This window comes from Palaemon carinicauda, chromosome 26 (assembly GCF_036898095.1).
Source record: "Palaemon carinicauda isolate YSFRI2023 chromosome 26, ASM3689809v2, whole genome shotgun sequence".
NCBI lineage: Eukaryota > Metazoa > Arthropoda > Malacostraca > Decapoda > Palaemonidae > Palaemon > Palaemon carinicauda.
The window spans coordinates 91,071,184-91,085,923 of record NC_090750.1 but is presented as its reverse complement, the minus strand read 5'-3'; positions in this window follow the sequence as shown (position 1 = coordinate 91,085,923).

The following is a 14,740-nucleotide window of genomic DNA, read 5'->3' as shown; positions in this document are numbered from 1 at the left end:
GGTGATCGCCAGACTGGGGTTCGATTTCCGATCAATCTCGTTAGATCCTTTGGTCGCTGCAACTTTGCCATCCTTGTGAGTTGAGGATGGGGAGTGCTTGGAGGAGCCTATAGGCCTACCTGCTGAGTCTTAGGCAACCATTGCCTGGCCCTTCTTGGTCCTAGCCTGTGTGGAGAGGGGTCTTAAGTCTTAGACAACCATTGTCTAGCCCTTCTTGGTCCTAGCCTGTTGGAGAGGGGTCTTAAGTCTTAGGCAACCATTGCCTGGCCCTTCTTGGTGCTAGCCTGTGTGGAGAGGGGTCCTAAGTCTTAGGCAACCATTGCCTGGCCCTTCTTGGTGCTAGCCTGTGTGGAGAGGGGTCTTAAGTCTTAGGCAACCATTGCCTGGTCCTTCTTGGTCCTAGCCTGTGTGGAGAGGGGTCTTAAGTCTTAGGCAACCATTGCTCGGCCCTTCTTGGTCCTAGCCTGTGTGGAGAGGGGTCTTAAGCGCTCATCATATGTATGGTCAGTCTCTAGGGATTTGTCCTCCTTGATATTGCAATGCCACCGTCCCTTGCCTCTGCCGTTCATGAGTGGCATTTAAACCTTTAAACCTGTCTCTCTTAGTTATTAACATCAGAGCACTGTCAGGTCAAATGACTAAAAATGCTTCGTTGGTTTACAATCGGACGGTTTCATGCCAGACAGAGTCATTGCTCATAGGGTTAATAATCACTATAATTATTGTAATAGAGTTTGAAAGGGACTAAATGCTCTGATGTGGACCTCTGAACCTTACTCAATTAACAGAGATGCCTAACAGTGGCTCTTAAGAGCTTACTGAAAATAGGTTATAACATAAGACTAATCTAGGTTCAAAGTCAAAATTATCCAACTATGGGACAGTCAAAGGCTGGCGAAGGCTGACCTGTAACCATCGTAGAAGGTCGAAAACAACTTCTGATAGTAGTGATATCTAAAATAGTCTATTCAAGTCATTAAAAACTTGTAAGAGAATGAGAGTGAGTGAGTGTGAGAGTGAGAGTGAGTGAGTGAGTGTGAGAGGGAGAGAGAAAGTAAGAGTGAGTGAGGGGGTGAATGAGTGATGAGTGAGAGTGAGAGTGAGAGTGAGTGAGTGAGGGGGTGAATGAGTGAATGAGTGTGAGAGTGAGATTGAGTGAGTGTGAGAGTGACAGTGAGTGAGTGAGAGGGTGATTGAGTTAATGAGTGAGTGAATGAATGAGTGAGTGAGTGAGTGTGAAAGTGAGATTGAGTGAATGTGAGAGTGACAGTGAGAGTGAGTGAGTGAGGGGGTGAATGATTGAGTGAGTGAGTGTGAGAGTGATATTGAGTTAGTGAGGGTGAGAGTGAGAGGGAGAGCGAGTGAGTGAGGGGGTGAGTGAGTGTGAGAGTGAGAGTGAGTGAGTGAGTGAGATTGAGTGAGTGAGAGTGAGTGAGTGACTGTGAGAGTGAGTGAGAGTGTGAGTAAGAGTGAATGAGCGAGGGGGTGAGGAAGAGTGAGTGAGTGAGAGTGAGAGGGAGAGTGAGTGAGTGAGTGAGTGAGTGTGAGAGAGAGAGTTAGAGTAAGAGTGAGTGAGTGAGTGAGTGTGAGAGTGAGAGTGAGTGTAAGAGTGAGAGTGAGAGGGAGAGTGGGTGAGTGTGAGAGAGAGAGTTAGAGTAAGAGTGAGTGAGTGAGTGAGTGAGTGAGAGTGAGTGTAAGAGTGAGAGTGAGTGAGTGAGGGGGTGAATGAGTGAGTGAGGGAGAGTAAGATTGAGAGAGTGAGTGAGTGTGAGAGGGAGAGTGAGAGTAAGAGTGAGAGTGAGTGAGCGAGGGGGTTAGTGAGTGTGAGAGTATGAGTGAGTGAGTGAGTGTGAGAGAGTGAGTGAGAGTAAGAGTGAGTGAGTGAGTGAGGGGGTGAGTGAGTGAGTGAGTGAGAGTGAGATTGAGTGAGTGAGAGTGAGAGTGAGTGAGTGAGTGAGCACTGTTTAAAAAACCCGTAATTTTAATAGGAAATTCTCCGTAAAAACCTAATGTTCTCAGCCGTATTTCAGTAAAATACAGGCGACCGTAAGTTTACCCTACTTTGTTACCATATTCGACGGTTTGGTGACCATAATATCACTCCTTTACGTCAATATATCCGCTTTTAAAACGGTAAACATCCTGGAATAAATGTTGCCAGACATTTACCGTTTTAATGCAACTTTTTAACAGTGTACATTTAGATCATTACCATTTCTGCTATTATTTCCACTTGACTTAGTCTCACCTTTGACGATTCTCGTTATGATGTAAAGGCATCTGTTATATCACAGACGATGAACATTTCCCGGGTTGAGGAGGAGGAGGAGGAGGAGGAGGGGGAGGGGGAGGAGGAGGAGGAGGAGGAGGAGGAGGGGAGGGGGAGGAGGAGGAGGAGGAGGAGGAGGCAAACTTGTCTGTTCATTCATTTTGACTAATGATTTGTATTAGAGATTATAAGGAGGAGTAACATTTCAGAAGCTACAAAAATGCAACCCAATTTTACATTGCTAATAGTAAGTGAATATTTCAATGTTGGTGTAAAAGTTGGCTACACTTAAAAATTTACATAAAAAACGGTAAAAAACCTAAAATACATTTTTCCCGATATTTAATTACTGGCAACATTTCAGAATCTACTAAAAATGCAACCCAATTTTACATAGCCAATAGTAAATGAATACTTCAATGTTGGTGTAAAAATTACGTACACTGTTAAAAATTCCCATAAAAAAAGGGTAAAAATCCTAAAATGAATTTTGCCTGATTTTTAATTACTGTGAACATTGGTAACATTTCAGAATCTACTAAAAATGCAACCCAATTTTACATAGCCAATAGTAAATGAATACTTCAATGTTGGTGTAAAAATTACGTACACTGTTAAAAATTCCCATAAAAAAAGGGTAAAAATCCTAAAATGAATTTTGCCTGATTTTTAATTACTGTGAACATTGGCTACATTTCAGAAGCTACTAAAAATGCAATCCAATTTTACATTGCTAATAGTAAATTAATACTTCAGTGTTGGTGTAAAATTTACCTACACTGTTAAAAATTCCCATAAAAAAGGGTAAAAATCTTAAAATACATTTTGCCCGATATTCAATTACTGTGAATACTGGCAATATTTCAGAAGCTATAATAAATGTCACCTAATTTTACTCTGCCAATAATAAACGAATGTATATTTCAATGTTGGTGTAAAAGTTACCTACACTATTACAAATTTCCATAAAAACCGTAAAAGTCCTATTATAAAATTCGCCAGGCATTTACCTTTTTAAAAATGGATATATTGACGTTAAGGAGTAATATTACTACGGTCACCAACCCGTAAAAGATAATAACAAAGTAAGGTACAAATTACGGTCGCTTGTATTTTACTGAAATACGGCTGAGAACAGTATATTTTAGGGAGAATTTCGATTAAGATTACGGTTTTTTTTAACAGTGTACTCATCCATATTATCAAGAGAACTTATATCATCGACATGATCATCGTATTTCCTTAATAAATAATCATCCATTACAATTTTGTAATTAAATTCATTATTAAATAATTCATTTTCTAAAGTATTTGAAGTCATTTTGATAAACCCATCTAACATCAAGATATGGTCTGACCGAGGGTAATGTGTGTTCTATGAGGTATTTGTAAAATGCCATATGATCATTCGTTTAAATGATAAATGGTTTATCAGTTCTTCTAAAACAGCGATTACATAAGTACCGTTATCATGACATAGACCATGAAGGAACTATGGACATGGTATCAAGAAGAGAGTTAACTGAGACAACCAGAAGAGGAGACTAGTTGTCTTATACCACAGAAAAGATTTTGGTCTTTACGGGAAGTCCTATGAAGAAAATAATCATGATACATAAATAAAATTATCATTACAAACAACAAGTACGAGATAAGGCAATGGTTTCAAGAAGGCAGATAACTGAGACAACCAGAAGAGGAGAGAGACTCAAGTTTTCTTTTGCTGAAGAAATTATTTCGGTTTTCAGGGGAAGACCTATGAAAAAAAATCATTAAATTACATAAATACAGTTGTTATTACAAACAAGTAGAACGAAGTAAGGCAATGGTATCAAGAAGAAAGCTAACTGAGACAACCAGAAGAGGAGACTCAAGTTTTCTTCTGTTGCAGAAATTATTTTGGTTTCCAGTGGAGGACCTATGGAAACAAAATCATCAAAATATATAAATAGTTATTATTACAGACAATGAGAGTGAACTAAGGCAATGGTGTCAAGAAGACAGCTAACTGAGACAACCAGAAGAGGAGACTTAAGTTCTTATTCTTCTGAAGAAATTATTTTGGTTTGCAGTGGAGGACTTATGGAAAAAATCATCAAAATACATAAATACAGTTGTTAGTACAAACAACACGATTGGTTCTCAGGTGAAGACATATGGAAAAAATCCAAATACATAAATACAGTTATCATTACATAAACCATGAATGAACTAAGGCAACGGTATCAAGAAAACAGCTAACTGATATAACGAGAAAAGGAGACTCAAGTTTTCTTCTGTTGCAGAAATCATTTTGGTTTCCAGGTGAAGGCCTGTAAAAAAACAATCAAAATACATAGATACAGTTGTTATTACAAACAAATAGAACGAACTAAGGAAATGGTATCAAGAAGACAGCTAACTGAGATAACCAGAAGAGGAGACTCAAGTTTTCTTCTGCTGAAGAAATTATTTTGGTTTCCAGGGGAAGACCTATGAAAATTATCAAAATACAAAAATACAGTTGTTATTACAAACAATAATGAACTAAGGCAATGGTATCAAGAAAAAAAAGCTAACTGAGACAACCAGAAGAGGAGACTCAAGTTTTCTTCTGCTGAAGAAATTATTTTGGTTCCCAGGGGAAGACATGAAAATTATCAAAATACAAAAATACAGTTGTTATTACAAACAATAATGAACTAAGACAATGGTATCAAGAAAAAAAGCTAACTGAGACAACCAGAAGAGGAGACTAAAGTTTTCTTCTGCTGAAGAAATTATTTTGGTTCCCAGGGGAAGACATGAAAATTATCAAAATACAAAAATACAGTTGTTATTACAAACAAGAATGAACTAAGGCAATGGTATCAAGAAAAAAAGCTAACTGAGATAACCAGAAGAGGAGACTCAAGTTTTCTTCTGTTGCAGAAATTATTTTGGTTTCCAGTGGAGGACCTATGGAAACAAAATCATCAAAATATATAAATAGTTATTATTACAGACAATGAGAGTGAACTAAAGCAATGGTATCAAGAAGAAAGCTAACTGAGACAAGCAGAAGAGGAGACTCAAGTTTTCTTCTGTTGGAGAAATCATTTTGGTTTCCAGGTGAAGGCCTGTAAAAAAACAGTTAAAATACATACAGTTATCATTACATAAACCATGAACTAACTAAGGCAATGGTATCAAGAAGACAGCTAACTGAAAAAAAAAAAACAGAAAAGGAGACAGGTTTTTTATGCTACAGAAATGATTTTGGCTGTCAGGTGAAGGCCTGTAAAGAAAAAAACAGTTGAAATACATACAGTTATCATTACATAAACCATGAACAAACTAAGGTAATGGTATCAAGAAGACAGCTAACTGAGAAAACCAGAAAAGGAGACATTTCTTTTTATGCTACAGAAATGGTTTTGGTTGTCAGGTGAAGCCCTGTGTAAAAAAACGATTGAAATACATAGATACAATTGTTATTACAAACAAGAACTATATAAGGCAATGGTATCAAGAAGAGAGTTAACCGAGACAACCAGAAAAGGAGACATTATTTTTTATGCTACAGAAATTATTTTAGTTGTCAGGTGAAGCCCTGTGTAAATAAAAAAAAAAAAAAAAAGATTGAAATACATAAATACAGGTATTATTACAGACACCAAGAACTAACTGAGGTTCACTGGAACAACCAGAAGAGGAGACTCGGTATTCTTATGGTGCTGAAATTATGTTGGCTATCAAGATAAGACAGATAAAAAAAAGAAATTAAAATTATAGTATACAAAACTGTAAAATCAGTTGATAATTCTAATAAGGTTCATAACATATGCCAAAAAATAACAGCACAAAACACCTAACAATCAAAAACCTTATTTATCCTAAAAAGAGCAAATTAAATAAGGTTATATACTTAATTTTGACTGTTCCAGTAAAAGAAGTCTCCACCATTTTTCTTAAGGAACCATCAATAAACAATAATAAAGATATTCAACAACGTATCTAGTTTACCAACATCAGATATGAAATATATAAAATGAAATTCCCGAACTAATTTCGCATCATTTTACTATTATAATGACCCATCGGCGCTCAAGTATGGTTGTAGACAAGGTTGCTTGCCTTTGACTAGCCACTAGGGTTGATATTCCCACACACAAGAATAGGAATTCCATCCATCTACTCACAATGGTTTGTTGAGATTCCTTCCCTGAGCCTGGACACTTCCCCAGGATCTTGTCGTGGCATTTTTTGTGGACTGCGCACTGGCACACTGAAATAAAGGGTCATTGTTAATAATTACGAATAATGAATTCGTTTTCATATATAATGAAGAAGTTACAAAAACTAGTTCATAATCATGCAAAAGAAAAAAATGAGGGCACTTCTAGTATATATATATATATATATATATATATATATATATATATATATATATATATATATATATATATATATATATATATATATATATATATATATATGTTTACATATGCATATATGAATATATATATATGTATATATATATATATATATATATATATATATATATATATATATATATATATATATATATATATATATATATATATATATAATGTTTATATATACATATATGAATATATATACATATGTATATATATACTATATATATATATATATATATATATATATATATATATATATATATATATATACTGTATATATATATATATATATATATATATATATATATATATATATATATATATATACATACATACATTTATGTGTGTGTGGTTACATACATACATATAAAGATGAATATATATGTATATATACACATAATGCATGTATAAAAATGATTTACGTCAAGAACCCCGAGGCAATATTTCACTACAAATTAAAGAACGCTACCTTGAACCACCTGGAATTCCCCCCTCACCCCCAAGAACAAGTATATTAAGAGAAGGCAATGCATCAAGGGGAAACTTTTCAACTGGGAATGGCGTCGAGCAAGCAGTATACGTTAAATGGAAATGAATTGTCTCTTCGAGCTGGGGAGTCAAGATCCTACGGACTTGGGGGATGGGGGGGGGGGGGGCTGGCGAGAGGGTAATGGCAGAATACACAACAATGAGAAGTTAATTGCGACTTGTAAAAAAAGATGGGAGAAGATGATGCGGATGGGACTCGACTGAAATTGTCAATGAGGAAGGTGTGGTGTTTTAATAAAGATGGGGAATGGAAGGAATGAAGAGTAGAATGCGTCGAAGGATATTGTTGTGTCTGGTAGTAATTATAAGGAAGGGTATAATACAGTGAGTATGATGATGTGGACACTATATCTCGGTGAGGAAGTTAATGTGGACCCTTTTCTCAGTGAGGATGTAAATGTAGACACTGTATCTCTCTATGGATTTTAATGTGTACTTTCTGTCCCAGTAAAGATGTTAATGTGGACGCTATATCTCGGTAAGGATGTTAATGTGAACACTGTATCTGAGCAAGAATATTAATGTGGACACTATATCTCGATGAAAGATGTTAATGTATCTCGGTGAGAATGTTAATGTGGGCACTATATCTCAGTAATTGTGTTAAATTGGACACTATCTCAGTAAGGATATCAATGTGGACACTGTATCTCAGTGAGGATTTTAATGTAGACACTGTATCTCAGTGAGGATTTTAATGTGCACACTGTATCTCAGTGAGGATGTTAATGTGTACATTGTATCTCAGTGAGTATTTTAATGTAGGCACTGTATCTCAGTGAGGATGTTAATGTGTACACTGTATCTCAGTGAGGATTTTAATGTAGGCACTGTATCTCAGTGAGGATTTTAATGTAGGCACTGTATCTCAGTGAGGATGTTTATGTGTACACTGTATCTCAGTGAGGATTTTAATGTAGACACTGTATCTCAGTGAGGATTTTAATGTGGACACTGTATCTCAGTGAGGATTCTAATGTAGGCACTATATCTCAGTAAGGATGTTAATGGGCACTATCTCAGTGAGGATTTTAATGTGGACACTGTATCTTAGTGAGGATTTTAATGTGGACACTATATCTCAGTAAGGATGTTAATGGACACTATATCAGTGAGGATTCTAATGTGGACACTATATCTCAGTAAGGATAATAGCGGATACTATCTCAGTGAGAATGTTAATGTGGACACTGTATCTCAGTAAGAATATTAATGTGGACACTGTATCTCAGTGAGGATTTTAATGTGGACACTGTATCTCAGTGAGGATTTTAATGTGGACACTATAACTCAGTAAGGATGTTAATGGACACTATCTCAGTGAGGATTTGAATGTGGACACTGTATCTCAGTGTGGATTTTAATGTGGACACTGTATCTCAGTAAGGGTGTTGATATGGACATTGTATCTCAAAGGATATTGATGTGGATACTGTATCTCAGTGGGGATTTTAATGTAGACACTGTATCTCAGTAAGGGTGTTTATATGGACATTATATCTCAAAGGATATTAAAATGGACACTGTATCTCATCGAGGATTTTAATCTGGCCACTATATCTCAAAAGAAAAAGACGATATCCGTTGTTGTGATAAAAGATAAAGAAGATATTTTAGACAGGACACGACGAGTAGGTGATGATATGTGGACTATATGACTTAGAAACACTTGACAGTGTAGAAAGCGAATATAACCTACAAAGAGTAATTGCCAATCGGGAAAAATATGTCAGAGTTAAAGAAAGGCTAAATTTGGCTACTAAAAACAAGAGAGTTAAGATAAGGAAAATAACAATAGACGAGCTAATTATGTCTGTGGTTTCAAAACAGAGAAGTGAATCATGTCAAATTAAGGAATATGACAGCAAGAAGGTAATTTTGGCATATATGGAAAGGATTTTGTGGTAAATGCAGCTAAAATAAAAATAAAAAAGAAGATGAATCGAATGAGATACATAAGAGAATGGATAAAGATGACTTAGACAAGTTATGGATATGCATGATAATGATATATGTGTATGTAGAAAGAGAGTGAAGGTTGAAATAAAGTACTGCAGAGAAAGGTAAATTCTAAAGTAACAATGTGACGTGGGAAGTAATTTTGGTGTCAAAGAGACCACAGAGAAATAAATAAGGAATAAAAGTGAAAGTAGAATGAGGTAACTGGAGCTTTTATTATAAAAGAAGGGATTATCTGAGAGAATATAACTTTTGCAACAACAAAGCAAAAATACAAATTAGCACCTCGATGAGCTACTCAATGCCTTTTCAAGAAAATAATGCATTATTGAGAGACTACAAAGAAATAGATAAAGGAAAAAAATTAAAGTAGAATATGGTAATTGGAGCTTTTATAATAAAAAAATAGAATTAACCCTTTTACCCCAAGGCTATTTGGAACTTTCCAACCTTTAGCCCCCAGGGGTTATTTTTCTTCAAGCACATTGTGCAGTATATTTTTTTTTAAATTGCTCTAACAGCCTTAATTTTCGTCATAGAGAGGTCAGGTTGGTCTTGTTCTCTTGGAAAATGCCTGAGGTTTCTCAAAAAATCAGAGAGAATATACCTTTGGCAGCGTTAAAGCAAAAACATGATGGGGCACTCAATGCCTTTCCAAAAAAAGTATATGCAAATTATCCTAGATAAGGGGGACGGCAGAGATAATGCGATTTTGGCAAGGATTAAGCAAAGATAAATAAATGAAAATTTTAATAGAGAAGATAATTATTCTCAAGATAAGAAGGAAATAAGTAAATTAAACTTTTGTCTTTAGAAGAAGAATGCTAAAGTATTGTATAGGTATTGATAATAGGGAATGAATGCCAAAGAAAAAAACTTAGTTAGTATAGAAGATAAAGAAGATATGTCACTATATTAGAAATTGTTATGGATAAGCAAGAGTGGACGGGAAGGAGACAGAAAGACAAACAAGAAAATGAAACTTTTCTCTTATGAAGAGAAAGAATGCAATAGACAGAGAAGAATTGGTATTTTTAATGGAGAAGGAATATCAGAGAGAGAGAAACTTAGCATAGAAGATAAAGAAGATATGTCACTCTGTATATTAGAAATTGCTATGGATAAGCAAAAGTGGACGGGAAGTAGACAGAAGAACAAATAAGAAAATTAGATATTTGTCTTATGGAGTGAAAGAATACAAAATACAGAGAAGAATAATTATTTCTAATAGAGAGAGAGAGAGAGAGAGAGAGAGAGAGAGAGAGAGAGAGAGAGAGAGAGAGAGAGAGAGAGAGACGTAGTTAGTATGGAAAATAAAGAAGATATGACACTATATTAGAAATTGCTATGAATAAGCAAAAATGGACGGGGAAGGAGACAGAAAAATATATTGCCTAGAAGAAAAAGGTGAAAATGGCTGGAAAATAGACAGAGATGAAAGTTATGATGCTGACAGAAAATTCCGCAGAAGGCAATAGGTAATAGGCCTAAGGACAGGAAAAATGATAGGCCTAACAGAACTTACGGCGGATTTTGAGGGTTTTTTTTTTTTAACCTATTTCTCAACAAAGATATATAACAGGGAAAAGTATGGAGAGAGTAAAAGAAATTTTTTTTAAATTTACTTAAAATTTTAGTTTACAAAAGTCTTTGAGATCAGTAATAATATATTATAGCGTTGTATGGCAAGACTAGAATTACCTTAGTAATGAAACAGCGTAAAAATACATCTATATAACAGACAATTGTCAAAGAATTAATTATATATTCCTTACTATCAGTAGTAGTAGCAGTAATACTGTAGTAACAGTAATATTATATTTATAGAAAATTAAATTATGTAATTAAATAATAGATTATATTTGGGATGACTCCTAGAATGAAACAGTTTAAAATACATATATGTGACAGACAATTGCCAAAGAATTAATTATATAATCATTACTATCACTAGTAGTAGCAGTAGTCGTAATAGTAATATTATATTTATCGAAAATTAAATTATCTAATTAAATAATAGATTATATTTAAGAGGAATCTTAGAATAAGCAATTTAAGAAACATATATGTGACACACGATTGTCAAAGAATTAACTATACAATCATTACTATCACTAGTAGTAGCAGTAATAGTAATATTATATTTATACTAAAATTAAATTGTCTAATTAAATAATTGATTATATCTGAGATGAATCTTAGATAATACAATATATACAATATTAATTATATAAAAAATGAAAGCACAAGGGCGAATCAGAATTACCTTAATAATAAACAGCTTCAAAACAAAAATATGTGACAGACGATTTTTAAAAGAATTAATTATATGATCAGTACTATCATAAGTAGCAGTAGTAATAGTAATATTGCGTGTATACAAAATTAAATTAGCTAATTAAATAAATTTATTATATCTGAGATGATTCTTGGATGATAAAAATTTAACAATGACAAAAATTAATTATATGATCAGTACTATCACAAGTAGTAATAGTAATAGTAATATTATATGTATACAAAATTAAATCATCTAATTAAATAATTGATTATATCTGAGATGAATCTTGGATGATAAAAATTTAACAATGCCAAAAATTAATTATATGATCAGCACTATCACAAGTAGCAGTAGTAATAGTAATATTATATGTAAACAAAAATTAAATCATCTAATTAAAAAATTTAATTATATCTGAGATGAATCTTGAATAATAAAAAATTAGCAATGTCAAAATAAAAGCAGAATGGAGTATTAGAATTAAGTAGATTTCATTCATCATTTACGAAGTTGGCGAGACCTGATACTTACTTTGACACTGATATCCTTGCTTTCCAAAACCCCTGAAAGAGAAGTAAACGAATTAGGAGAAAGGAATAATAAAGATATATTCTCGCGTCTATTATGTTAAGCTTCAATATGAAAAAGACTCGATTTACACATTTTTCCCTGTTGGGGCCCTTGGGCTTATAGTATCTTGCTTTTCCAATTAGGGTTATAGCCTAGCTTGTAATAATAATAATAATAATAATAATAATAATAATAATATACACATTTATATGTATATATATATATAAATATATATACGTATGTATGTATATGTGTGTATATATATGTATACATGAGTATGTGTATATATATATATATATATATATATATATATATATATATATATATATATATATATATATATATATATATATGTGTGTGTGTGTGTGTGTGTGTGTATGTATATATATACATATATATGTATGTATATATACATATATATATATATATATATATATATATATATATATATATATATATATATTATGTATGTATGTAATGTATGTGTCTGTATTCACGAGTGTCCATCTCATGAACATACATATATACATTCGAAAATATACCATAAAAAAAACAATATCCACTAAAACATTGTTTCAATGGCGGGGGGGGGCCCCACGTTAATTCCAACATTCATTTTTTTTTCTTTTTTTTTTTTACAATATATGCAAATACGAAAGGATATATCTATGTATGAACCGAAAAACATTTAATCTTTTCTCACTGCATAATGAGCTAAGTAGTATTTCCCTCTGAATACATTGGATCCTTCTCTCTGGTTACGGTTCATTTTCCCTTTGCCTACGCGCACACTGAATAGTCTGGCCTATTCTTTACCTATTCTCCTCTGCCCTCATACACCTGACAAGACAGATTACCAAACAATTCTTCTTCACTCAAGGGGTTACTGCACTAATTATTCAGTGGCCACTTTCCTCTTTGTTAGGGTAGAAGAGACTCTATAGCTATGGTAAGCAGCTCTTCTAGGAGAAGGACACTCCAAAATCAAACCAATGTTCTCTGTTCTTGGTTAGTGTCATAGCCTCTGTACCATGGTCTTCCACTGCCTTGGGTTAGAGTTCTCTTGCTTGAGGGTATACTCGGGCACACTATTCTATCTTATTTCTCTTCCTCTTGTTTTGTTAAAGTGTTTATAGTTTATAAAGGAGATATTTATTCTTTAATGTTGTTACTCTTCTCAGAATATTTTTTTCCCTTTTTTCCTTTCCTCACTAGGCTATTTTCCCTGTTGGAGCCCCTGAGCTTATAGCATCCTGCTTTTCCAACTTGGGTCATAACTTAGCAAGTAATAATAATAATAATAATAATAATAATAATAATAATAATAATAATAATAATAATAATAATAATAATAATAATAATAATAATAATAATGATAATGATAATAATAATAATAATAATATCTAGGGTGTGTTGACATATTTCAATACTGAAGACGTAGTATTTAAAATATATTCATTATCTTGGTTCTAGAAATTTAATTGTAGCTATTAGGAATCTATGTTCATCTATTGTAAGTGATCTGTATATTATTATTATTGTTTTTATTTTCATTATTATTATTATTATTATTATTATTATTATTATTATTATTATTATTATTATTATTGTTGTTGTTGTTGTTGTTGTTGTTGTTGTTGTTGATGCTGTTATTATTATCATTATTATTATTATTTATATTATTATTATCATTATTGTTGATGCTGTTATTATTATTATTATTATTATTATTATTATTATTATTATTATTATTATTATTATTATTATCATTATTATTATTATTATTATCATTGTTGTTGTTGTTGTTGTTTTTGATGTCATTATTATTATTATTATTATTATTATTATTATTATTATTATTCCTATCCTTATTCTTATTATTAGCTAAACTACAACCCTAGTTGGAAAAGTAGGATGCTATACGTCCAAGGGCTCCAAGAGAGAAAATAGCCCGGAGTACCATCAGGCAAGAACTGTTGGAAGTGATCTGTATATTCTATAAGCATTTAAGCAAAACAAAATGTACTATCATACACTATATACTATTATAGATGGATAGATAGACAGATAGAGAGATAGAAAGATGAAAATGAAAAGAAATAAAGTAAAGATATACACCCATCCTTCTCACCTCTATGGAACGCCAATAACAACTGACAGTCTCTCTCTCTCTCTCTCTCTCTCTCTCTCTCTCTCTCTCTCTCTCTCTCTCTCTCTCTCTCTCTCTCTCATCCTGTCACCAAGGGCTTGAATCCTGTTATTACAAACCTAAGCATTGCCACTTATCATTCCAGCGCAGTAAATGCCGCCGGCTGGGAACTTTAGTTTACTGAACCAGAAAACGTAATAAAGACATGAGAAGGATCCCTTAACATTTAAGAGAGTCCTGACAACCACTTCTCCGACGCTCCTGGAGTGCATGTCGCCGAGATTAAAAACGAAAGGTGGATGAAAAGAAAAGGAGAATGCCATCGACACATAACTCTCTCTCTCTCTCTCTCTCTCTCTCTCTCTCTCTCTCTCTCTCTCTCTCTCTCTCTCTCTCTCTCTCTCTCTCTCTCTCTCTCTCTCTCAAGTTGAAGGAAATGTTTTATCTGTGATATCTTTTTTATTATTGGAGTCATCCGATAGCTTGAAAGCATTGTCGTTTTTCAAATTCTTATGATAAACACATACAAAGACATGGATAAAGACATGCATAGACACACACGC